The sequence below is a fragment of the Cuculus canorus genome, chromosome Z, assembly GCF_017976375.1.
Source record: "Cuculus canorus isolate bCucCan1 chromosome Z, bCucCan1.pri, whole genome shotgun sequence".
NCBI lineage: Eukaryota > Metazoa > Chordata > Aves > Cuculiformes > Cuculidae > Cuculus > Cuculus canorus.
The window spans coordinates 22,116,289-22,143,113 of NC_071441.1; the positions used below are offsets into that span (position 1 = coordinate 22,116,289).

The window sequence follows — 26,825 nt, forward strand, 5'->3', positions numbered from 1 at the left end:
CCATCATGGTGATTTTGAGAGAAGCCTGAATTTTATAAGTATTTTTTATAACATAGCATTTGCCAGAGGTGTTTATTTTCCCTAGTTGTTGAAAATCTGGGATAGGGAAGCAAAATTTCAAGATAGCTCAGAAACTACTCTAAATCTGTGAATGGAATGTCTGCAGTCTATAAGAAAAGGTATAGCAGTAAGAGGAAATTAAAGGATTAAGCTAAAGAAATTCTCTTTTTTTTTTGTCACTCAGGGTTTTCTGTCTTAAAAAAAACAGCTTAGTTTGTGGTTTCACAGAGTTGGGTATTTCGTTATTGCACTGAGATGAAACCAGAACTGAAAGAGTTGTCTGGCACTCATGAAGCAATAAAATAACTTTTGATTTAATAAACAAGGAAGAAGGATCTGAAATGTCATGGCTTCAGAGACCTGATAAGTGATCAAGAGGTGTGGGGAAGTAGGATGGTTTATTCAGACTTAGAGAGTGGGAAGCAGGAGAAGCACTAACAACTTGAGTCAGGAAGTTGCTACAGATAGCTTGGATTACTGTGATGCAGCAAAAGGCAAGATAGTCATGCTGTTCTACCTGACAGCTGGTGAATGAAAGACTTCAGGGTGAACTTAGGTGAAGAATTGTGGGAAGCATCTACTCCTCTAATAAATATTGACAGAAAAGAGCTTGTACTTCCCTTTCCTTTGAAAATGAAAGCAGAACAAACCAAACTCCATCTTTTCCTATAGGTGGGAATTCCGGGGTAAAAGAATATGACACCAGTTTTGCTTGCATCATGATTCTGTATCGACCTGAGTAAGAGTGTCTTTATAACCATTAATAAACACTTTTTACTTATATTCTCATACAGAAATGTTTTCTCTAATTCTTTTCCTATATACAGCTTTAGGAATTCAAACGTCATTAAGTGAAATTTTAACTATTGTAGTTAAAATTATAACTGCATATACAATTCATCTGCATAGAATTCACTTTTCAATGGCACAAAACAGATCACCAAGGTCAGGTGACTTAAGTATCTTAAAAGGGATAAAAATTATATATGCCTGAGCAGTTTCCACTTTGGGTTGATTAGAATATTTAAGTGTCACAAGTAGAAAACTAAAGGCAAATGATGAAGAGCTTTTCTTCTAATAATCTTAAAAAAAAAAAAAAAGCAAAACCAAAAAAGTGGAGCATTCAATGAAATTAGCAGAATCAGAATATAGGACACAGTAATAACTGTGCTGAAAGAGCACTGATGTAGATGAAATGTTTTGCCTCCTTGCGACTCAGTAGTGAAAGGACAAACACAGAAACAAATTTCTGAGTAGAGATAAGGTCTGAATAAGCTCTATAACCTCTAAAATCTCTCCATAATTAACATCTATGAAGAAAATTTGACTCTTTGCTCACAAAAGCAGTTAATTTTAATGCTGCTTAATGTAGATATTTCTCTTCATTTACTATTATACATTCTCTGTGTAGAAAGAAAAGTTGATGTTGGGTAAAGGGCTGCAGACCTTGGTGAATTACAGTTGTCTATAATTTAAAGAAAGAAAAATCTGTCAAAAATTTTCCATTCATCTGGAGTCCTTTCTAATCTGCAGAACCCTGAAGTTCAAATACACTAGCCCAGTATTAACACCCTTGGCTGTCTTGGACTAAGGCAAGGATCTTTAGCACTCAAAAAAATCAATCTTAATAAATGATCCTGTTACGACTCTTTTAATTAGTTATTCCTGCACATACTCGCAAAAACTTGTTCAAGTGTTTACTCAAACTTGTGACTACATGTTCCTTTATTATGGGATAATTCAGAGCTTTATTTGTGAGCAAGTTCATCACAGATTAGCTCCTCAACATTTTTTTTTCAGATTACAGGGTTTTCCATGACAACAAATCTGCAAACACTTACGGCCTCCTACAACATATCTGATCTTTTATGTGTTCTGTATTTTGACTGTTGATGCTTTCCAGTTCAGTGTGCATCACTGAGGCTATAAACAGAACAGACAGGATGTACAGCAGAGCAAAGAGCTAAGTGGAAAATACAATCAAAACAAGAGATGTTATTCAAAGGTAGATTGTGTTAAGTACTGTAAGGGCTCCACAACTGGACAGGCTTGATATCTTCCTTCTGCTTCATAAATAGGGAGCTGAAATGATGTTGTGCATGCACATGCATATCTGCATTACTCAGGTGAAAGATAAACTTACCAAAATACTCTGTGAAGATTTCAGAACTGTGTTTTATTACACAACCATCCTTTTAGCCAGCAAATTGCAATTTTTAGGGGAGCCTTTGAGCCCCACAAGGTGCATGCCTTTTCTTGTCAGAGATTTTCTTCCTTAGTAGATGTCTACACCATAGGGCACAAAAACAAGTGTACCTTACTGGGTCCAGTAGTGAAGAGCCTGCAGTTTTCCTTAGCTGGCCACAGTCCCCAGGGTATCTATGTGGTACTAGGGAAAATGGCAGGCAATATGAAATCTAGGAAAAGTATTTGTTCTGCCTAAAGAAACTTAGTAATTTTTGAGAGCTAGGCATTGCCTTGCTAGCCTGCCCTCGAGCCACTGATACAGAAATATTTTTAAGCCTTGGCATGCTGGGTGGAAGGATGAAAGCATGGTAAGATTAACCTGTCCTTTGTATTTCTGGATATGTTTGCTATAGGGTTAGGAGAGAGAGAAAGAGGATCTGATGGGGCTGAAAACATTCAGACTCCTGAATAATTACCAGTCCTTTGAAAAATGTGATGGAAGATGACACTAGCTGGGCATCTTTGTGGGCATATTTACTACATGAGCACCAGATGTTTTATATTAGAATTAGAAGATGTTTAGGGTTTTAAATGGTCTTCAATAATTGCTATTACTGACTTTTCATAATGATATGTAAAGCTGTCATTATTAGATATACCACAGTTTAATTTTTCCAGGGAGTCGATTAAAAATACTTTTGTTGTACTTTCTCAGTCATTTATACTTAACAAGGATTGCTAATGAAGTAATTTTCCTTTCTCATAGCAGAAATAGACTTTCTGTGATCAGATATTCATCAGAACCATCAGCTTCATTGTTTCCCTTTGTTTTTACTAAGGCTCTGACTTAATTGAAAAATGTTTTTAATTACATTTTGGAAGTTCTGCTAATAGAGATTCCAACCAAATTCACAATGACCATACAAACGTTGCTGACATCCAATAGGAAAAAAAAAAAGTAAAGTACATGAAAGTTAGGCAAACCTTATCACTTTCAACATAAGGGCATTTCATTTTCAAAAATATGTTAAAAAAATCCCTTTGTAATATAATTTCTTGTGATTGTCAATTTAAAACAAGCCAAAAAGTGTTTGAGTCTGGCTATATCCTTATTTAAACAGGTGAAAGACATGCAACTTTTGCGGAAGTGTATGTAGAGGTAGGAGTTCTATACATCCAGAACATTTATTCTTTTCCCCATGTTTCTGTATTTCTGTCTTCTGCAGGGTTATTTATGCTAGAACTCTTGCAATAGTGACACAACCTTGCTTTCTGATTTGGTCTCATTTATATAGATCTCAGTTTGGTGAAATAGAAGAGCTAATGTTAACATTTATCAATGTTCTTCAGCTGTCTTGGAGCTCTATTTATTAGATCTCTTCAAGGCAAAGTGGAAAGTTTGTGCATGATCAATAAACATTTAAGCAACGGTAGTTTATATTCTTTATTTTTTTTCCACCAACAGTTCATTTAACATCTGAAGGTGATCTGTTGTGGAATACCCTGATTAATATCTCTGTTCCTGTGGAAATATGGAGCTCAGTATAGAATGAACTGCTTAGAAAAAGAAGATAATGAGCTGTATCTTACTTCAGTTTTGATTTTATTTGGAGCAGCCAAATTCCTCTTTGGTTTTTCCTTAAAGAACAAGACAGACAGACAGACAGACAGATAGGTAGACAGAATATATTTAATTCATTAGATAAGGTTATATATACTTATACAGATACAGTAGACTGTATCTTCATGCCACCTTTCCCCTTGGCCACCCACTACATTCGACAGGAAGACTGGTAGTAGGAAACAGTATGGAGGTGAAGAATTGTGCTAGGTCTCTTCCATAGCCAGTGAGAGAAGAATTTTAAAGGAATTGAACACAGAAAATGGTGGTGTCAATTTGTTAAAAATTTTAATTATTGGTTCATTTGGAAATTGAACTCTGACCCTTTAAGCAACAGGTATCTTTTAAAGTATCTTATCAGTAAGTGATCTGTGCTATGCTGTCAGTATCAGACAACAGAAGCGAGGTGGGACATGCACCGAAATAAAGGAAATGCTCAGCCTAGTGATAGAGCTTTGGGAGGAGGTGTCCAGGCTGACTTACTGTTTTGATGATAGCCTGAAGTTCTGTGTTTAGATGACTCACTAAAAAGGGCATGTCTTTTTCTCCCTCTTTAATGTGCTTTGAACAGAATGACTATAGTTTGGCCACGTTTCAAGTGTCCAACCCTGGAATTATGTAGATTGAGCTATATTATCTGTGATCAATTATTCGTAGTGCTTGTGTCTACAGTGCAATAAAATTAAATTTACTTAGATGAGAAGAGTATACATAGTATGTCAAGGTCTTGCTTTTTCAAATGAATTTATATGTTTAGTTCATCAATATGTTTCTAAAGTGGCTCATCAACTCTAGTAAGAAGTTCTTTATGTGTTTAGAAATGTTTTTTCTCCAGAATGGTGGAAGGAGCAGGTTCACCTGAAATACTTTTCCATTTTGTAATATGTGTATGTATGTGCATATATATATATATATACTATAATATACTATTTATTTGGTTTTATTTATATATATGTTTTGATACATGACACATAATGAGGTAAAGCTGTAAATGAGAAACACTAGTTCATATTACAGCCTGAACACACACTATTACCTACTTTATCTTGCTTCTCTCACTGCTATGTTTTGAGCAAATAAGCCTACTAGCACTTCCAGTTAAAGCATGAAACATGAAAGGTGAAACAAAGCAACACGCTAAATATTTCAGATGTACTTCTTCTGGGAAAAGTGCTGTACAGTGTAGGAGCTCCTATAGTTATTTTAACAGTTATCAGTCTTGCTGAGGCAGAGAAGCATCGCTGTCATGGATACATGGCATGGATACATACTTGAGACATCCTCTCTTGGACATATCTTCGAACTCCCTCGGAAATTTATGCTTAATTGCCTCTCTGAGAGCTGCTAGTAGCTCATAAGTCACAAGCAAGTAAATCACTTACTGGTTTTGGTTTTTAGGTAGCAATCTTTGATAACTACAGCCTTCCACTTGGCTAGTGTCAAGGGTTGATATTTTTCAACAACAAACTTCATGAAGACCAGCCAGTGTAAGCAAGTAGTCCTGCTGTCCTGTAAGTCTGACTTACAGTTCTTTGCAGTGTGGTAACAGCATTTAGCTCTCTGCAGAGAGGAGGACCACTGCTGTCAAGAGCTTTTCAACACAGACCCTGCTAGCATCACTGACACCACCACCTGTGCCTGCAAGAAAGAACCACAGCCACAGAGATGTCTCTTGATGTGGTCCAGTTAAGGCTGACCTTTCTGAGCAAGTCAAAAGCTGAATAATGTCAACAGTTGTAAACACAACTAGAGTCAGATGGCATTTGCATTGGAAAAAGTGGGATCAAACAGAATCCCTGAGGTCAATACTACAACCTGCCTTCACCCTTTATGAATGAAAGTGCTTTGTGACCCACAAGCTTTCAACCTGTTCATGGCTACTCCTCAAAGACAGCTCTTCACACTCTATCCATTTCTTGCGATAAGAAGGCAACGCCTCCACCACTCATTCCCAGTCTGTCCCTTCTGAAAAGCAGTCCTAATTAAGAAACAATGTCTATCCAAAATTGTCTCACTGTTTCTTTAACTCCATGTTTATGTAGCAGAATAAATGAAGTAGAGGTCTCGCTTTGGATACCCACAATGAGTTTGTCACCAGGCCATCATTTATTACTGAAAATAATGGAGATTTTTCACCCGCATATCTACAGTCAAATACTAGGACCTGCAACCATTCAGCACCAAATTTCATCTCTCTTTAAGTTCAACTGGCAAGAGATAAAGCCTCAAAATCATGTAAGATGTTTTTAGGACTGTTAAATTCAGTTTTCTGTCATATTACAGCAAAGAGTTTGTTTTTCACAAAGCACGATGCAAGATACAAGTTGAGCTATGGTACCTTCATTAATGCCACTCTCTATTCTAGATTCATTTTGTAATAATAGCAAAGAAAAATGAAGGAGCAGGCGCTGAGGTATTCAGGGAGCATGACATCTCTTTTCTGTTTTAGCACTTACTTTTCACCGTCCAGTCTGTCTTTCCACTGCTTTAACACTATACTATTTCCCTTTTAGTTTAGCACTGGCTATATGCTGACATACTCCATATATTGATATAGGGCTTAAGTGCACTAATAGTTCACAACTTACACTGCAGATGTTAGCATTCAATTCTTTTCAGTGTTATCCCAGTTACCTGTGACTCAGTTTTATACACCTGAACCATTGGCATGTTAATTTTCTTAGATCTCACACTTTGCACTACAGGTGGAGTTGATCTCATTCACCTTCAGCTGTGTAAAAAGAAGTTAACCACTTCGATAGATTCCCAGTTTAGTCATCGGCAAACATCATTTTCAGTATCCTAGTTATCCCAGCCTGAGTTCAGTCTATCACAGGAGGTGCCAATTTCAGTGACTATCTCCCAATAAGAACAAGAGATCTCAAGGTTTGGTATCACTGACAGCATCTTGTCATCCTGGAATTGTTCCTGAGTAGCAATAAGCACAGGTCTACAGTGTCTTTGCAGATCAGCTTTAAGACACAGGTTTTAATGCACGTAAGTTGTGCTCCATCAGAAGGTCTGTGACTGTTTCTCATCTCGGCGAACCTATCCTTAAAGTACCCTATGACAGCTTACGTAACATTCAACTTCCAGTTTTCAGTAGCTACAAATGCCTAAATATATGGGTTGAATTTTCATTTTTTAATCTGAGCTTTAGATGAGCATGAAATAAGTAAAATAAAGTCACAAAGATTCAATGAAAGGCAAAGTTTTAATATACTACTCCAAACATAAGGCAGAACAGATGCAGTTGATTTATAAAACTGTATTTACAGAGAGCAAAATGAGTGGAAGATCCTCTTTTTCTGTCAGTTTATGGAAGAGCTGTAGTAACACAAAAATACAAAGACTTTTGTAAGATGCAGTGGATTTCTTTTAAAAAAATAATTCTTTTTTATAAGAATTTATTTAAAAATTTTAGTGACAATTGGCAGATAAAATATTTTTAGATTAGCAGAGGTATTTTCCAGAAAATTAAAAGGAAAAACTAAACAAATAGCCAGAGGAGATTTCAGTTGCAAATAAGGAAAACGTTTCAGTAATTAAATATGGACTTTGGAGTACAAGAAGCGAAGCAACAAATATAAATTGCTAAGTACCTGTTAGTCATAATAAATGCAGAGAGGAGGCTTTCTGATTGATTCAGTAGAAAGAACAACGGTTTGTTTATTTGGTCTCATGCTCTCAAAATGTTGACTGTGGACATATACGAAAACTCCCTGTGTCTTTGACATTTTAAGTCAATGTCTTCTAAATTAAAAACACACAAAAATACTTTAATTAAAAAAATAGAAAATTGTTACTTATAGATTAAGACTTGAATATGTTAGTTTACACACAAGTGCTTGACAAACACTATTTAAATTTACTTAATGTCATAAGGACCTTTTTGTGGCTGCCTTAAAAAATGGTGCACTAGAAATACTGGAAAGGTATAATCATGGTGGATGGTGTCTTCAGATGAAGTTTCTTGAGCTCTAAGATTCCTGGCCAACAACATCAGCCTTGACGAACAACAAAAATGGTAAAAGGACTATGGCGTCACACATCAATATTTCCCAATATTCTCATTTATTTAGGTATACCTACTTTTGGTGAGTTGCTTCTTGGTATTTACTGTGAAGCTTTTTTACTTTTGAAACTGCTTTAGAAAACAAATGCTGACTATGTGATCAGTAAAAAAGAGGTCATTACCCCTTTCAAGGCTGTAGTTTGAAAGAGCCTCTTAGTTGACTTCCTTTGATACTGACGGTTAACGTAGAAGAGACCGAGCAACTGAAAAAGAAAACTCACGGGATATACAACAAGCCAACTGTAACAACTGACATTTCAGATAAACATGAATTTTCTGATAATCAGTCCAATTTGTAAACTCACTGGAATATTCTTTCTTCTGTCCCGCCAAGTCATTTGTAAACAATCCTCTGTCATCAACTGTTGTCACTTGTATGAGTTTTTCTTCAGATTTTACCAGGATTTACTTCATAAGTTAAACCTATGCAATGGAGTTACAAGAGGTATATAAAATTATTTATCTATTACCCGCTCCCTCCCACTAACCACTTTCTTACAATGGATGTAGATTTATTTACTGCTGTCTGGGATCCTTTCAGTTATTTATGAATTATTGTCTAGGATACTACCTGAATAGTTTGAATTATCTTTCAGGACAGTTTGATGATGTTTCTTTAATCTTCGTGTATTTTGTTCTTAGTATGAAGATGCCAAACTGAATGGGACCTCTGGGAAGGTACTAAGACCCATCCTAACACTCTAGTTCAACCTCCACTGTCATAACCCAGGAAATGTTTCTAGGAATCAAGGTCTGATAATTCCTAATAAGTAACTTCTCAAAGATTGTAAAAAAATTGATCAGCCTCTTCAACAATAATTTTCCTCAAAACTCTTAGTATAAACCATTGACTGAGATGGAAGTCATGTTGCAGTGACAGAATTATCAAACCCTACAGAAGAAATGGTCAAGTTCTGTTTGTTTTTCTTACCTGCAGCTTATTGAGGTACTTCACTTGAGAACTAGAGGTCATTTTGTTGAAAGAGTTCACCAACAATCTCAGGATGGACATCCGCACTTTTTTGGCCCTAAAAATGAAACTTCATTGTGACATTGGAGCTACAGCAAACTCTAGGTTGTCGGAGTGGGAGGGTTACTCTACCAGGTTGAGATATTCAGCTTCCTTTGTCAGTGGATGAGGAAGTGATGAAATATAAATTTTGCTTGAGGGTTCCCCACATGCTTTCTTAGCGTCAGCCCTCAGGTTCTCATTATTTCCCACCTTCAAATCATTTGTGTCATTATCAGGGTGTAATCAATCTCTTCTTTCCAGAACCACCTACTGACTGCCTTCCCTCCCTTAGGAAGATTAATGTGTTAGCATTGTATACCAAGAATGGATAATGTGCACCAAAGAGAAGCTATCACACAGAAAGATTCACAAGAACAAATAGAGAACAATACACTTCATTTTGTTACTCAAATTGCATTGTATAAAAGATATAAAAGTCACTGGAGGATGAGTCTTGATAGCTCTACCGGCCTTCAAAACGTAAAGCCTTTTTTTAAGCCTTCAAAGTGACTGAATGCCTCTGCAGTATAATTTACACTAAATCTTAGTTACAACTCTCCTTTTCTTTCAGGGCTGTGTATCAGGAGACCTTGAAAGCCAACAAGGCGCATCTACACAGCTCAGAAAAGGTTAGCTTTTTAGAAAATGAGACACTTTTTGCAGTATTTGATGCTCTGACCTGAAACTACGTAAAGCACTTCTTCATTGCAGACTACACAATTTTTTATTCAACCTGGAATGAACCATTGTCATATTTCAGACCGTGTGGCTACACTCTGGGTTAATTGTTTCACTTGAAGTCTGATCTATGGCTAGACTACTAACATCAATAGTACCCGATTCCCACGTTAGGTCTTCTGACATGATAGAGCATCCTAGGGGCAAAGTATATGCTGGACTTCCAAGGCAGCATCAGTCCTGCCATCATAAGCTTACTTTGCTAAAACTTCCCATGCTCCTCTGACATTTTGCATCAGTATGTGAAAATCTATATTAGTGAAAATGTTTCTTCTGTTTCTGAGAGTTTGTGAGGAAAAATGAGCTAGCTGACCTGACTCATGTTTTGGCCCTATGTATTGATGTCGTCATATATCTGTCTGTCTATCTATCTATCTATCTATCTATCTATCTATCTATCTATCTATCTATTTCTTTATCTATCCCTGTATCTCTAGATGTCTACAGACAGATAAACAGACACTTACATCTATACATATGTGTCTCTCAGTCTGTCTCTATGTATTCATTTTGTATAAATTATTTTAGAAAGCTGACTCAAGATGTCCAAAGGTAGATGTAGGAAGGCAATTGTTGGAAAGATCAGAAACGGTCACAGCAACTTTTCTTAGACAGATTTTTGTCTTTTGATGCATTTATAGTATCTTCAAAAGCTGTTCACAAACAGCTATTGTGTATATGAATCATGTTTTCAAAAAAACAATTCTGAATCTTGCTTGGATTATATACAAATAGTTTTCTATTGCTTTGTTCTCCTGAGAGCAGCATTTTGCAAATCTGAGATTGGGTAACAAGAGGGAGTTGGACAAACATGTCTCAGTCTACTGGACCTTGGTGAGGCAAAGAATAAATTTAAATTATAATTTGTAAAGCTAATTATGAATTAAATGCAGTGTAAGGCACAAAAAAAGACTAAAGTAAGAAAATGAATAAATTTATTCACACGTAGAATTCAACCTACTCTATAGAGGCAGAAGATTTCTGGGCTTGAAGTTCTCCAAGAAGAAGGAAGAAAAGTCATCAGATGAGCCCAAAGGAAGATTGAGGTTGAAAGAGGCACAGCTCAGTCAAGCTTACTAAAAATAAGCGGAGGATCACACAGTCATGAATAGTTGAGGACTGCGATCTAAGTAGCCGTTCTATCAGTAAGGACACTAACAAGAAATTGATTTCAGACTTTTAGATTCTTCATGCATATTAATTTTCCTTGTAAGAAATATATATTAAGCTTGTTTTATAGAGGAGTAAGTCACAGTGAGATACTCACTCACAAACCTAAAACTCAGCAGTATCCAAAGTGTGGAGACATATACCTATAAACAGGTCTTTCTTGTTATAAGGTTTAGATATGTCTCACAAGAATTCAGGACATTCTCAAAGTTTAAGATTTTCTCTGTTCTTATAACCAGCAACAGATTTTCAGATTCCACTCTGCAATAGGATGTACAGTCTCTGGAAGTTCTGTGAAAGTTAAGATATCTAAATATTATGATAATTCTTCTGTTGACAATAAACAAAAAACCAAAAAAGACAAGCAAATGAAGTAAGTCAACGCGATATTCACTGATTGTTTACAGCAAATATGGAACAAAGTCTTCTACATGAAAATACAACTACCTGCTAGACATTTTGACCTAAATTCTGGTAGGGGTTATACTAACATAAATTTAAGCAAAATCCATGCAGTTAGTATAAATTCACACAAATGCAATTGAAGCTGAAGTTTACCTGGCCGAAGAGACTTGCTTGGCATCTGAATTCTGGCTTTCTCCCCAGACCCTTCACTAGGTGTGTTCTGACTGCAAAATTCCACATAAAAGTTGTCAAGAATATAAATAGTGTGGAAGGGATGACTTCTTAAATGGTTATACCTGCCAATACCCTGGTTTTGCACCCAATTTTGAGAAAACCTACTACCTTGAAGTCTGGCTTCCAATGGCAAAATACATTCCTCCCCAAATACTTCAATTTGTCATAGTGATTTCCACATAGAATAATGTATTATATTTTTTCTGTGTTACTATAAAATCAACTCGACTTGAAAAGTAGTAAACTTTTGAACCAAGAAATTTTGTTTCAGCTGACAAAAAAATGCCAGAGAAAGCAAATTACCTGACTACAGAATATTTCAAGAGAAGACAGGAAGTTCGGGGCTTACTGTACCTCCTGCTCTTCTCCTATCCTTGCAAGAAATGAACACGTGAGAGATTTATGAGTAAAACTTGAGTCTATTTATTTCTCAGCAGCAGCCTTCATTAAGGCTACTGGCACAAGCTGTGACTGGGTGTGTTATAAAACAGTTTTAATGCAGTTCTGTCTCTCTTTTGGGGTATTAAATCAAGATTTTCCCCACTGTATCACTAAGTACATCAATCCATTTCAACAAATACCATTAGTGACATTAACGAGTGTAAGTATGTTGAACAAAGAATAATCCATAAAATCCACCAATCCATTTCATGGTTTTCCCATCTTCCTTTGCAGCAGTGTTTTTTCACCCACCAAACTTATCACCATACTGAGGTAAATCTTACTTTAGACTCCTACTGCAAATCCAGCCAGAAGACCATAATCAGCCTAGTGCTGAAATATCTCACAAGTCACTTGTGTCTTTTTAGTTTCCATCATTTCATTTTTACTTTAGGGCAGCATCTGAGAATAGCAGTATAGTTTTCTAGGAAGTAATGTCTCTATTTCAGCACAAGAAATACCAAATTGTCAAGTGCTAGCAATGCTATTGCTGTATTGAGGTAAAAAAAAATACCAAAGTCATTGAAGTAATTTTGTAAAATATAGTGCATATTCAAATATCAATTGCCACTTAACCATCTCATATACATGAGATATTATAAAGACTTATGATGTTTCCCAACCTTTAGCTATTTTAAATTCAGGGTAGTTTTTCTCATTACTCTTTATCATAGGGTGACCGGTGCTCAGCTGTTTTCCTGTAGGAAACAGGAACTAGAATTAAAGAATGCTCTGCTTAGTTTAGAAAACAGAAGTGCATTTACACTTTGCTGGAGACAGATTGTGAATTTAGTTTACTGCAGATGGTTCTATAACCTACTTTCCACGATTAACTTGAAGAAACTGGAGGTAGAGATTAGTTTTAAACTTCGGTGTTTCACTCTCAAACACACAAAGAAGAAAAGAAACTCGTCTTAAAAAGGGCCTAGTTGTTGAGTTTCAGTGACAGAGTTAAATCTCTTTCACAGTTTTCACTACTGAGGACTTCTGTCTTTCATTAGTGAAAACACAATGCCTAAGGTCTCCATTTACTTTCATTTATGATTTTCTCAGCAACATTTCCTGTAAAAAACTCCTTTAAAACTCATTTTCTATTATCTGTAAAGAAAAGTAAGGTGAAATAAGATTCTGATTCATGTTTAAGTGACCATTTGATTTACAGCAATTAAATACCTCTTTTCAGAAGGTTTCCAGTATCAGAACATTGTCATGATCATCTTCTGTGGAATATTTGTGAAACTAAATTCAGCATTAGTTTGATTGTTATTACATTACAGGAATCCTTAAATAACAGAGCAGAAAAAAATTGGAATGCCATAGTAGTCCTCCTCTTTTTCCCATTTTGTTCCTCACTCAGGGGCGGTCTGCACAATAATCTTTTTTTTATCCTTTATTTCAAAGATGATATATATGCCGTTAAAAAATACAATGTTTTGTACATTGACCAATATGTTGACCAACACAATCTCATTTACCTTGTGTGCTTGAGGAAGAATTAGAATCTCTTTTCCATAAAGTAGGATTATGAATGGATTTGGAGGAAAGCTGAATAAATCATACACTTCCAATTTGTTGCATTGGTCACTATTTGTAGTTCAGTGCAAGCATTTTCAATCTCATCAGAGCAAGTGAAACACAAGATATTCGCACTTGAGAATGAACAGAGAAAATGGAGATAGAAAAGAAAATGTATGAATCTCTTGCAAATTTAGTTCTTTCTTTGCTTATCTTAGTTACATTTTAAATATTCCATTTCATTGTAAACATTGGAAAATGAAAATTGTCAACCTGAAAATACACATCATGCATTTTCTGTCATCTTAGGTGTGCAATATCAGTAACTGTAGGCCAGTAATATAGTTACATCAGCTTCTCTCTCTAGACAAATAACTAATCCCACTGAAACAAGTAGAACTACTTATGTATTTAATGCCTTGTTAGTATATGGTAGTCATCTTTCCTAGTACGCTAGCTAAAGGAATATGCATACCATCATAAGCCTACCCATATTAAAATGCTAGTTTGAATTACCTTAATAAAATTAATTCTGCTGTATGCTGGGTGAAAAATATGTAGAACCATTAGGGGAGACACCCATTGATACAAGGCAATATATGAAAAGTTTATATTTAAATATCTGTCTCTCTCTTTGATCTCTGAGTCTAATTATCCCACCTACCACAAACTCAGAAGAAACAACTGGCTTTGAAGTTTAATAAGTCTCCTGACATCTTAGGATTCTAGACATGGAAAAAGTGCATTAAAAACATCTAAAAGTTATTTCAAGTCAGTTCAAGCTAAATATTAATGTTCCAACAAGTTGTATTTGTTTCACTATCGAAATAAATATGTATTCAAGTTAAATAGCTCCAGGATACACACGCAGCACTTCCCTTATTTAACTCAAAACGGCTGAGCTTCCGAAGTGGGCTCTTTAGAGCAAAACTCTCATACACTGGCCCTTTGGAGCTTTGTTGTGGACTCACTGGGGTTGTCTTAGCTACCCCCTACCCTAGAAGCATGCCAAGCATATCTTCTGTCCTAGAGGAAGTGGAGATGATCTCACAGATTCTTTGAATGGGCAACAGAAGATCATTTCACGATTGGCTGAGTCAGTTGGCAAAGAGATTCTGCCCAGATCTGTGAGAGTTCATCTATGCAGAGATAACTTGGAACTGTTCAGATAATGTTATGATTGCTGTATGAGTCGGTCTTCACCGCCAGTGCTGTTCAACATTCCAGAAGCTACTGCTTTAAGGAAGTGAGACACAGTAATTAGCACGTTGCAACACGTTTTGAGTAAAGCTGTATCAACTTGTTCACAGACTATAGAACAACTTTACAGGATTCATATGTCTACTGAACCAGTTTTGGCATGACTCTGTTTTATTTTTAGGATGTATTTACATACCGTAGCACGCTATGATGCTATTACAAAGTGCATCAGAAACAAGATTTGTCAGTGAGTAAGGCTTTTACTTATCCGCCTCAATACATGATAGAAAGATAAAATAAAAACTCGTAGTCTAGAAATGATATCTCTGAAACACAAGTTTAGTTTAGAATTACAATAGTAACCTAGAATAATTATGAAGACAGAGATTTTAAAGAATTGGTTCAGTATGACAAGAAATAAAATAGAAGCCAGTAATATATAAGCAGTTTATTGGAGTCTATCAGCCTGAATTAAGGCACCAGAGAACATAAATCTCTGGTGACCTCTGGGCCAGGACATCCCAAAAGCTAACCAGCTTGCCGACCATATATTGCATTCTTAGCTGTTCTATCCTTGATTCCTAACTGTAAGCCATATTTTGTCTGTATACTTGCATATCATGACAGTGTAGCAGTCATAGCCTAGGAAAAACCCCATAGAAGTATGGTGCTCTGTATGGGAAAGGAACTGCCCCCTATCATCTGCATTAAGAAAACGTGATGGGAAGCAAGTTCTGAACCATAACATGCTATTCAGAAATTATTAGGCGTAGAGTCTCCATGTGCTGTTCTTTTGTACCTCTGTTTTTAGATAGAAAAATAACTTACTTAAAGTCTACTTTAACATAACAGGGTAATGTTGGTATTTTCCTTACTCCATCTCTACAGATAAGTCTAATGACTAGGCAATAACTATTATTGAGAACTATTATTATAACTATTATTGAGAACGATCTGTTCTTCCTTTGGAGCCGTAAGCCACAAAGCAGGATCATACAGAAAAATCTTTACACCTGCTGATCTACGAAAAATACATGTCTGATTTTACTGCGGATTTAACCTTGTCTGTGATCAAGCACACACACAGCAGCTCATAGAAAAAAAAGACAAAATGATTCCTGAATGAACGTAGGGGCAGTTTAATATATGAAGAAAAATCTTTGTGTGTAAGCAAAGCAAAATAAGGCAAGCACTTTTCCACTTCCTTGAAAGCAGAGCTTCATTACATGTGGGAGTTACTTGGGAAGACAAATGCCATAACCGTGAACAACCTCAATTCCTTCTGCTTCTACCACCTTTAATTCCTGGTTTCATACGTTATGGGATAACCCTTTGGTTAATTCAACTCTTCTAGCTGTGTCCTCTCCCAACATCTTGTGCACTCTCAGCCTATGCACTTTTGGGGCGGAGTGGGAGAAAGAAAGCTTCAGTGCAAGCATCGGTCATCTGCAACCAAAACACTAGTGTGTTATGAACATTGTATTTGTCACAAATCAAGAAATTAGCATCATACCTAGTCTGCTGTGAACAAGGTCAATACTATCCCAGCCTAAATCAGCCCAGATTTCAGCTACCCTGTAGCAGCTAGGACAGAGAAAGGTAATAGTGGCTTCAGCATAAACAAAACAGAAAAAAAAGGACATACCTCATTTAAAGGTGAGATAAGTGAGAGAGACCACGGTGGCTGGTGAGCTGAAAACACTACTGAACACACAGACCAATAGTCAGTAGTCTCTGAGAATATTAAAAAAAGTCTTTTGGCAGATGTTAGGTTTGGGAACTATTTGATATTCAAGGTGTTGAGAAACAAGAGCAAGGCATGCTACTGAAACCTCCAAGCCTCGGATGCCGGCTGTTTTGGAGAATGTATTTATCAGTGTTCCACTTGGCAGTTGTCCTCCTGGGAGACTGTCATGGATAAGAACACTAAGCTCAAAGGTCTTGCTTCATTTTTGTTGCTTGAATACAGGCAGGGAGAACTTTATCCAAATTAAATACCTGACAATTAATGTATAAAGTGTGTTCACATAAACACACATGATCATGTTCCCTATACTGCACATCACTGTCTCACATCACTGAAATGTGCCTGAGTCTACTATGTGCTTATGGAGTGAAATATCATCTCATTAATAATGCACTTCTTAATTTAAAGACAAAACACCACAGTCAGATTTCAAAAATTATAGCCATTATATATAACACTGAAAAAAAAAAAAAAAAAAGGACATCCTTAATGAAAAACGAAGAGGAAATATAGTAGATCACAGAATCACAGTGTGGTCCAGATTGGAAGGGACCTATGGACATCATCTAGTCTGCACTTCCGCTAAAGCAGGTTCACCTAGAGCAGATTGCACAGGAACAAACCCAGGTACGTTTTGAGGATCTCCAGAGAGGAAGACTCCACAGTAGCCTATTACAGTGCTCTGTCACCCTCACAGTGAAGAAGTTTTTCCTTATATTCAGATGGAACTTCCTGTGTTGCCATTTGTGTATATTGCCCCTTGTTTTTTTGCTCGGCACCATTGAAAAGAGTCTGGCCTCATATTCTTGATATCCCTCCTTTAGACATTTATTAGCACTGAGAAGATACCCTCTCAGACCTCTCTTCTCCAGGCTAAAAAGACTGATCTCACTCAGGCTCTCCTCATAAGAGAGATACTCCAGTCCGTTAATCATCTTTGTGGCCCTTCGTAAGACTCCCTCCAGTAATTCCTTTTCTTTCTTGAGCTGGAGAGCCCAGAACCGGACACAGGTGTGGCAGAGTAGAGGGGAATAACCTCCTTCAACCTGCTGGCCACAGCCTTCTTAATGCACCCCAGGACACCATTGGCCTTCTTAGGCACAAGGGCACATTGCTGACTCTTCATCAATTTGCTCTCTACCAGGAGTCCGAGATGCCTTAACAGTGAGAAATTGCCAAGAACTTTATACAGCCTTTCATATTTTCTTCAAAAGACAGAAGGAATATCAATTCATCATTTATAAGGAAGATGGCGTTATTTTAATTTAGTGCTTGGAAAAGAAAAAGATTTTTTTTTAATTTTTTTTTTTTAAGTATTAGGATATTCTGGAAATATATTTCAAAGCTCTAGAAGTCTGAGCTCCTAGTTTTTCTGGTAAAGATTTGCAGTTCATCTATAAGAAAAACTTGATAAAAATGTTCCATGACTAAGACATGAAAGGGAGTTCTGCTTCAAGTAGTTTTGTACTATAAACTTTAGTCTCTTGAATGATTAGGTTATTCAGTTCTGACAGATACAGATGTAAAACCAGTATTTCCAAGTACCTGTGTAACAAATACTTGAGCAAACCAAAATAAATTATACATTACAAAAAATGAAAAGTGTAAGACAGGCTTTTCAAAGAAAAGAAAAAGAAAAAAGGATATTTCTTAGAAAGAACTTTTAATTCTATGTCTGAGCCCTTTATCAGACTAATTCCTGATTTAGCTTGTTTTCAGTCCACATTTTAAATTGTACGGTGCCCACATTTTCACCTATTTCTGTACGCTGCCTCTGTTTTCAAAGCTGATGATTTGTGCAACATAAAAGCAAAACAGTGTATGACCTTGCCACAACAGGAAGTTTCTGAAGCATGTTTCTCAGGAACAACGCCACCAAGACCAGCAGGCAGAAACACATTACAGATCATTTTACTGAAATCAAGTATAACTTGATATAGTGGATATCAGAACCACATGGCAGCCTTTCGTGCCTCTGGGGTGAGCTACCTGACAGGTACTCCCTTCCTTCCTTCATTGCTTCCTTCCTCCTTCCTTCTATCCCTGCTTCTGCAGCCAACAGGCTTGTCCAAAGTGGAATATACATCTAGTAGAATGCACAGACAGAGCACAGACAGAGGGGAAATTGACCCTGCATTCTCCTCAGGCAGCTGGATGAGGTTCAAGGTGACTTGAGAAAGGGCAATCATTTGAGGACTGAGGCACATTTTGGTTCAAATGGGTCATCTCGGGTCAGGCTTTAGCCTGGTTTTAAACTGAAGTTCCCAGGGGAGCTGAAAAACAGAGCTGTAAGCCAAGTCTTAATTTACAGTGCAGAAAGGTAAACAGAGCACTAGTCGTAATTAGATAATGGGAACCCTTTGTAATGACCTCCCCATATGTTTCTGCATAGATCATCTATTAAGTAAATATACTCTTTGGGATTTGAGTTCAAAAACAACACCAGGTAGCTATTCACTCGTGAAGAGAAGTCATACAGTCAAAATTTATGGAAGTCAGGTCATATAAGGTAAAAACCATAATCAATTTGCTGTTTAGGCACTTGAGTGAAACTGTGTTATTTTTCCGATACTTGGAGGGGATATGCTTAGAAGATTCATCTGGAGTCACAAAAAGCAGGGTGTAGCATTTAAAGAGGGACAATACTGGGGAAAAAAAGCACCATCCACTTCTGAAAAGCACGTTTCCTCTCTTCCTGTCTTCACCAGCATTGTAGGGACTGATCTGAGCAGTAACATCATTCCAGCTTTGCAGCCCAAGGATCTGTGGTGTCATATGCAGGCCCAGTTTACTACACAGGATTTAAAGGAATGTGAACAAAGTCCCACAAAATGGATAATGTGCAATGCAAAGCCCCAGTTCCCAATTCAGGGCCACTTCAGGACAACTGCAGACTCAGTCATAAGCTCAGGTTTAATCAGACAGTAGTTACTTGAAGGCAACTCAGACTTTTAAACTGCACATCTGATGCCGTGAATTAAACCTCATTTACTATCAGGTGATTGAAGAGTGAGCTGAGGTCAAACATAAGCCTTCATTTTCATCAGAAGTCTGATGAAGTCAACAGCACCGCCCTTTCACTGAGACTCTTCCAAGTGAAGCAGTACCAGAAATTGCTGAAAAGGTGAGCATCATGTTGCAATTATGACTGAATTTCAGTTCAGATGTCCTTCAACCTGTGGTTGGAAGAAAATGTGCACAAGGTTCTCATACCTGAGCCTTGTGAACAGTCCCAGTTCTTCATAGAGTTTTTTTCATCTTGCTACAGAACCTACATGCACTAAATGCAGACCCAGCATTCCAGGTCAATGCAAACCTCATCAGCTTCTTAGGGAATCACTGTCAGCACAGTAGATGTTACTAAACACATCACATGTTGACATAGGACTATATCTGACATAACCTCTATGTCCCCAATTGTTGCATAGTAGTCACCTAGACAAAGAAAAAGCTCAAAGGTTACTCAGGCAAGATTGTCATTTTTGAAAAGCTGGATAATTAGCCCTGCAGACAAATTGGTGACAGGAGAGAACTGACATTGTCAACTCTGTAGACAACAAGGTCAGTGAAGAAGGAGGGAAAATAAGTGCTACAGGAGTGGGAGTAGCAATTTCCCTGCAGCCCATGGTGAAGACCATGGTGAGGGAGGTGTTCCCCCTGCAGCCTGTGGATGTCAGTGATGGAGTACATGCCATCTACAGCCCATGAACGACTGCACGCCAGAGTAGGTATGTGCCCATAGGAGGCTGTGATGCCTTGGAGAGCTCATACTGGCATACACTCCTGCAAGGACCTGTGGACCTGTGGAGAGAGAAGCTGATGTTGAAGCAGGTTTCCTGCAAGGACTTATGATTCCAAGGGGTACTCACACTGGAGCAGTTTGTGAAGAACCGCAGCCTGTGGGAAGGACACATGTTAGAGAAATTGGTGGAGGACTATCTTCCATGGGAGGGAACCCATGCTGGAACAGGGAAGGAATGTGAGGAAGAAGGATTTGCAGAGACAACATATGATGAACTGACGACAACTTGCTTTCCTTGTCCTCTTGCACTGCTGGAGCAGGGAGGAGGTAGAAAAAAATAAGAGTAAAGTTGACTCTGGGAGAAGCGAGGATTGAGGGGAGGTGTTTTCAGATTTATTTTTTATTTCTCATTATCATGCTCTAATTGGATTGGCAACAGATTAATTTCTTCAAGTCGAGTCCGGTTTGCCCAAGACAGTAATTACTGACTGATCTCTCTGTCCTTATCTTGACTCATGAGCCTTTTGTTGTGTTTTCTCTCCCTTGCCCAGCTTTGTAGGGGTACTAATAGATCGGCTTTGTGGGCACCTGGCATCCAGCCAGGGTATACCCACCACAAGTACCTTCTCCTGTCTCAGGAAATCTCTTAAAACCTTCCCACCCTACAACCCGCAAAGTTCTCACTGACTCTTCCCAGTTCTCAGCAACTTCTAAAGTGGCTATGTGTACTCCTACATCCCACTTCCCCCACCCCACCACCCCATTCTTTCTCCCTCCTCATCCACGAACTCACTGACTTGCCATTTTTGAAGAATATGTACTGAAGTGTTATTGGCAAGAACAAAAATCACATTTAGTGGCCCATGAGAATTCCTGTGTAACTCAGAAATACCCAAGCCTGCTTTATGGAGTTTGAAGTAGTGATACTAATGATCATGTGACTACTGACACAGTAAAGCTCTTCTTGGGTAAACCTATTTCTGCTTTTTAGATCTATACTGCCGCCAAAGCATAACTTCTGTGCAATTTCTCATCCAGCAGCTACAACTTTCCTTTCCCTTTTGCAGTAGTTCTGGTGGCTAGTCAGTTCCTACCCCAAAGGAAAATACCCATCAGAAATAGTGGTGTAGTAACACAACGCTGATGGCAAAGCGAAAAATATTCTTATGGCTAACAAAACATCTTCTTTTCAAGTCTATCATGTTCTTATGTATGGATGAACTGAAAATTAAAAATTCTGGCACATGGTGGATGCTTTCTCATATGTTAGGAAAATATGGGCATCTTTGATAATGATTAGAATATGCAGAACATTCCTACTTTCTGGAGGAGAGAGTGCTTGAAACTTCAGTAAATACCTAGGCTAGCTTTGACAGCTGAAGTGGAGGCTCTTGTCAGTTCCTCTGTATTCAATGACTGGTTAAAATTATTTGTATTATTTATTGCATCCCCCATTAACATACAGGGATCAAATAAGAGGAAGAAATAGCATCTTTAACAGAATTCAGAAGAATGAGACAGTTGGGTAAGCAGCTACTCTCTATGGAAATCACTAGCAACCAAAGAGGATGAGGACAAGCAGAAAGCACCAGTGGCAGAAGCATCTCGGACAAGAACCTGCACTCCATACTCTGGGCTGAACTCTTGACTCTTCAGTCCTCCTCAGCCCCGTGCTGCAGATGCCAGTAAAGACCTGCTGTTACCTGCAGGTCCACAGATCACACAGGTGTTTAATAATAGCTAGAAGCTTAAAATAATTTTCCCATCTGTACTGAAAACGTTCTTCATCTGATATGTTCCCACATCGTCAGTAGAGAGACAGCTACTATCAAAAATCTCTGTAGCATCCTGGCAGGTGAAGCAGGCAGCTTAGCCACTGTTGGAAAAAATAAGATTATTTCTCTAATAGCAGCTGATGCAGAGAAGATCCATGTGTGTCCTGTCTTTTGTCATCACTTAGATGGAGAAGAAAGGCTGCGAAGGGAAAACGTGGTCAGAGTATATTTCACCATAGTCTGTTGCTGCTGTTCTACTGGTAGCAGCCTTGCTCAAATCACAGAAGAAAGGAGGTTTCTGTCAAGATATTTTGGGAATATGTGATGTACAGATGTTTATCTTACCTTGTACTTAGTGGGGAATGAATTATTCACTTTGATTCCATGTTTTGTAGTCATTCAGGAGAGGTGATGTGTATTTCTCTTCTTTGCCAAAGACTAATGTTTAAGACATGCATGGAACAGTTTGTGTCTTGCTTGGAGATTGAGAGATATTACAAAAAAAGAGAGAGAGAAGGTGAAACAGTACTTCAGGAAACAAGCTATACAACGTATAAATGCTGACGCTACTTTGGCTGTTGGCCCAAAGTGATGAGATGGAAATTTGAAAGAGTAAGAATGAAGTTCCTATTTCATTTTTGTGCTTTGATTTTCTGAACCCAAAGGTAGGCTCAGCACAGGTCGTTTGCTCTTCTATCTGTGTGAAGAAATTTGCCTGAAAAGGACAGCTGTACTCCATAGTCCACTCAGTAGACCTTTTGTTAACTACCTCAAAACCCTAGCTTTATTTCTCATTAAGCCAAAATGACCATGAAAAGATTGAGCCTAACAGTTTCACAAAATCATGTAAAAAATTACCATAAAGTCACAAAACCTGAAACCAATATTCAGTCTTGCTCTAGTTATGTATCTGTGGAATAGCTATTATAATGAGGAGTGAAATACAGAGCTAACAATAGTTCCAGATTTAACTATGAGGCATCGACATGGAGTTAGCCTGCACCAAAACTTTAAAAATATATTAACTTAAAACACCAAACAGGTCTTCCCACAGCAACACTGGGTGGGCAGATTCTGGTTATTTGAATTGCTCCTTTTCAATTTGCAAAGCCAGCAGTATGCATTTAGTTGTCTGGGTTTTAAATAAAAGAATTTAGCTAATGTGTGGGGCTCTAAGCAGTTTTTGGAGACTAAGAAACCCATCTATTCCAAGTTTTACGTAAGAGTATTCAAATAGCTAAAGGTCAAAAAACACCTTTCCTTTATATGTCAAGTGCAATTTAGTTATTCTTTGTATGAGAGAGAAGGAAATAGCTAGAATTGATCGAAATGCTTTCAGTCCCTAGCATATGCCACCGTGTTGCATTTCTTTCATAAGCAATGTCAGCAAGCATGATTCCCCTTAAGGAGCCAATCTGCTTTTAATGGAGTAACTCTAACTTCATCAAAAGAAATTTTTAAAATTACCTGGATTTGCTCTCATTCATATTGCTTAAACATCCCTCCCATGTTTTGCTCTCCTTGTTAATTTTGGTTCCACTCCCTTGAAACCAGGGATTCCAGGTTCCAGGGGCAGATCACCTGACATGCAATTAGTAGACCCTACCATAACACCACAGTATTAAGCACTATACTTCCCATGGAACTAATTTTTATGAATGTTTACAAATTAAGTTTTTTACTTGGGTAACATCAGAACATTTTGTGGAATATATGTCAGCTTTCAGTAGTAGATCTGAAAAAGTCTAAAGCGGTCTTCAAATACAAATGTGAAATTAGAAGGAAAACAAGACAAAGAAATTCTTCTCAGAAATCCAAACCAAATATTTAACTTTATCCCATTTATTCACCAAACTCCTCTATTATTTTTCTGTCCAATCTATATATTCTATTCTTTTCCATATCCATCTTTTTTCTTAAGCAATACCTACTCTGAAAAATGCTGTTTCTTTTTTCACCAAGCCTATTGAGAGCTGGTAAAACATCATGCAGTACCTCTTGCCAGCCTTCATTGGGTTTTTAAGATTTTGTATAAAAATATAAAGTCAGAATTGGTCAAAAGGCTCATTAAGATCAAATAAATTTACAAGTAACTGTTGTTGCAATATAATCTGCAGGAAAACCTCTTGCATTTGTGTCAGCCCAGCACAAATCTAGATTTTCTGTATTCATTTCTATGGAATTACTTTTGGATCCACCTATGAATCACAATTATTTTAAATTGTATTTAAACAACACACTAGACTGCTTTGTCTGATGCAGATGGTCTGTCTGTCTGCCTACAGGTACACAGACATAGATATGTATATATATGCCAATTAATTTTCATATGAAATCTCATCTTTTCAGAAGAGTATTCAACACTTTTTTGAGTAAAATGATACTTAAATAGTCTTGGATTACCAAGGTCCAAGTATTTTCATGGACTAGTACTCTATGTGAATAAGAATGGCAGGAGAGAAAGAGAGAGTGGAGTGAGAGATACAACAGAGTGAAGGAGCTTAGAGCAGTAAAAGGTCCATCCAGTCTTATTTTGAAGCATTGTTAAGGTATTGAGGCCATTTTTAGAAATAACTGTACTGAAAATTTAATGTTTTCCATTAAAAAATTGCATCTGCCCTAATACACAGGCAACCTTGCAGGTACCACGTGTACATTTCATACATAAACATGCCCCTTCACCACACGCTCTAAATTAAGAAGATGACACAAACACTCAGAGTCTTTCATTGTCCTTACTTGGTCTGTGTAGCCTAAAGTTACAAAACAATTTCCTTGTCTGAAGCTATGTCTGCATATCACAGATAATACTGTCTTCCAATGAATTGTTTTCTGAGAAAAGTTGTCCTGTTTGATCTGAACATTCTTCCAAATACCTGTTTTTAATATAAAAATATGTGAGGTTATTTGCCCCTTTCTTTCCTAGTATTAAAGTATTTATTTCATCATGCTTATGCTAGCAGATATCTTGAATCAAAAGGGTCTGGCAAGTTGTGTTATAGGTATATTTTGCATAGCTTTTGGTACATTTTTCCACTGAACTTACTTGCTGGCACTAGCATTTTCCAGCAAACACCAAAAAGCCAATAAGTTTTCCTTTACTGTGTTCTGTACACAGCACCGAGAATGAGAATGTCGGTACTGCTGCATCTTGTAAGAATACAAAGTCCTCTTTACTGTGTTTGTCATTTTGGACATCCTGTATTCCTGAAAACAAAAATAAAGCTGTATACATGAATCAAGAAAGGAGCTGAAGCTACTCTGGTGGGGCCCATTTCAGTCAAACAAGGATGTACAGAGTTGCTCCTTGCCAAACGAACCTTAGAAGATGTACTAATTTTGGAAAGAGGAGTATAACAGTCTCTTCAACCCATATTGGAAGAAGACAGACACAGAAGATGACTATGCCCACTTCCACAATGACAAGTCTCTTACAGGATTATTTCAGGGAATCCCTGAGTTGACTGTATCTGATCCTGAAGTCTATTTTGCAAGGCTATACACAATATTCTCAGTGATTTGATATGCCTTTACTGTAGCAGGACCTAAGTACATTTGCAAGGCCAAAGCTTTCATATCATGCAAAGCAGAACTCAGGAGCAGCGGAACACAGGAGGCATCCAGATGAACATTTACACTCAACACCCATAAATATTGAATGATAGAATCATAGAATCATGGAATAGTTTGGGTCAGAAGGGACCTTAAAGACCACATAGTTCCAACCCCCCTGCCATGGGCAGGGACACTTCCCACTAGATCAGGCTGCCCAAGGCCCCATCCAACCTGGCCTTGAACACCTCCAGGGATGGGACAGTCACAACTTCCCTGGGCAACCTGTGCCAGTGCCTCATCACCCTCATAGTAAAAAAATTCTTCCAAAAATCTAATCAAAATCTACCCTTTTTCAGCTAACACCATTACCCCTCATCCTATCACTGCACTCCCTGATAAAGAGCTCCTCTCTGTCTTTCCCATACGTCCTCTTTAAGTACTGGAAGCCCCCTGTATGGTCATCCCTGGAACTTTCTCTGCTCTGGTCTAAACAAGCTCAACTCTCTCTGTCTGTCCTGACAGGGTAGGTGTTCCAGCCCTCTGATCATCTGGGTGACCTTCCTCTGGACACATTCTAACAGATCCATGTCCTTTCTGTGCTGAGGACTCCAGAACTGAATGCAATACTCCACGTGAGGTCTCATGAGAGCAGAGTAGAGGGGGAGAATGACCCCCTCTTTACCTGCTGGTCACACTTCTGATACAGCCCAGGATACAGTGGGCTTTCTGGGCTGCAAGCACACATCACAGGCTTTTGCTGAGCTTTTCTTAAATCACCCTCCCCCCCACCTTTTCAAGGCAGTGGAAACTTCACCGGACTTTCAGGGCTTCTCAAATATGATGGATAGAGGCTTAGCGACTTCATCTGCCAGTTTCCTCAAGACTTGAAGATGCATCTCATCAGGTCCCATAGAATTCTGCACCTTCAGGTTCCTTAGATAGTCTCGCACCTGCTCCTCTCCTACAGTAGGTTGTTATTTGCTGTCTCAGTGCCTGCCTTTGCCTTCTGTGACTTTGACAATGTGGCTTGAGCCCTTACCAATGAAAAATGAGGTAGAAACATCATTGAATACCTCAGCTTTCTTTATATCCTGGGTTACCAGATCTCCATTTCCTTTCCAGAGAGAGACCACCTTTTCCTTAGTCTTCCTTTTACCACTGACATACCTATAGAAGCTTTTCTTGGTGTCCTTGACATCCCTGGTCAGAATTAGTTCTATCAGTGCTCTAGCTTTCCTAACCTGATCCCTGGCAACTCAGACAATATCTCTGTATTCCTCGCAGGCTACCTGTCCTTTCTTCCACTCTCTGTAGACTTAACTTTTGAGCTGAAGTTTGTCCAGGACTT

The 26,825-nt window shown here is 37.9% G+C and overlaps 1 long non-coding RNA gene across 1 annotated transcript; it reads right to left on the reverse strand.

Moving 5' to 3' along the window:
• Positions 1–7,476: 7,476 nt before the first annotated feature.
• On the reverse strand, positions 7,477–13,587 carry LOC128850432 (uncharacterized). The gene is made up of 6 exons (XR_008447868.1): positions 13,419–13,587; positions 11,422–11,492; positions 8,875–8,971; positions 8,249–8,366; positions 8,066–8,146; positions 7,477–7,621 (listed from the first exon to the last, which is right to left on the reverse strand). It is a non-coding gene; the product is annotated as an uncharacterized LOC128850432 (long non-coding RNA).
• Between the last annotated feature and the right edge of the window lie 13,238 nt (positions 13,588–26,825).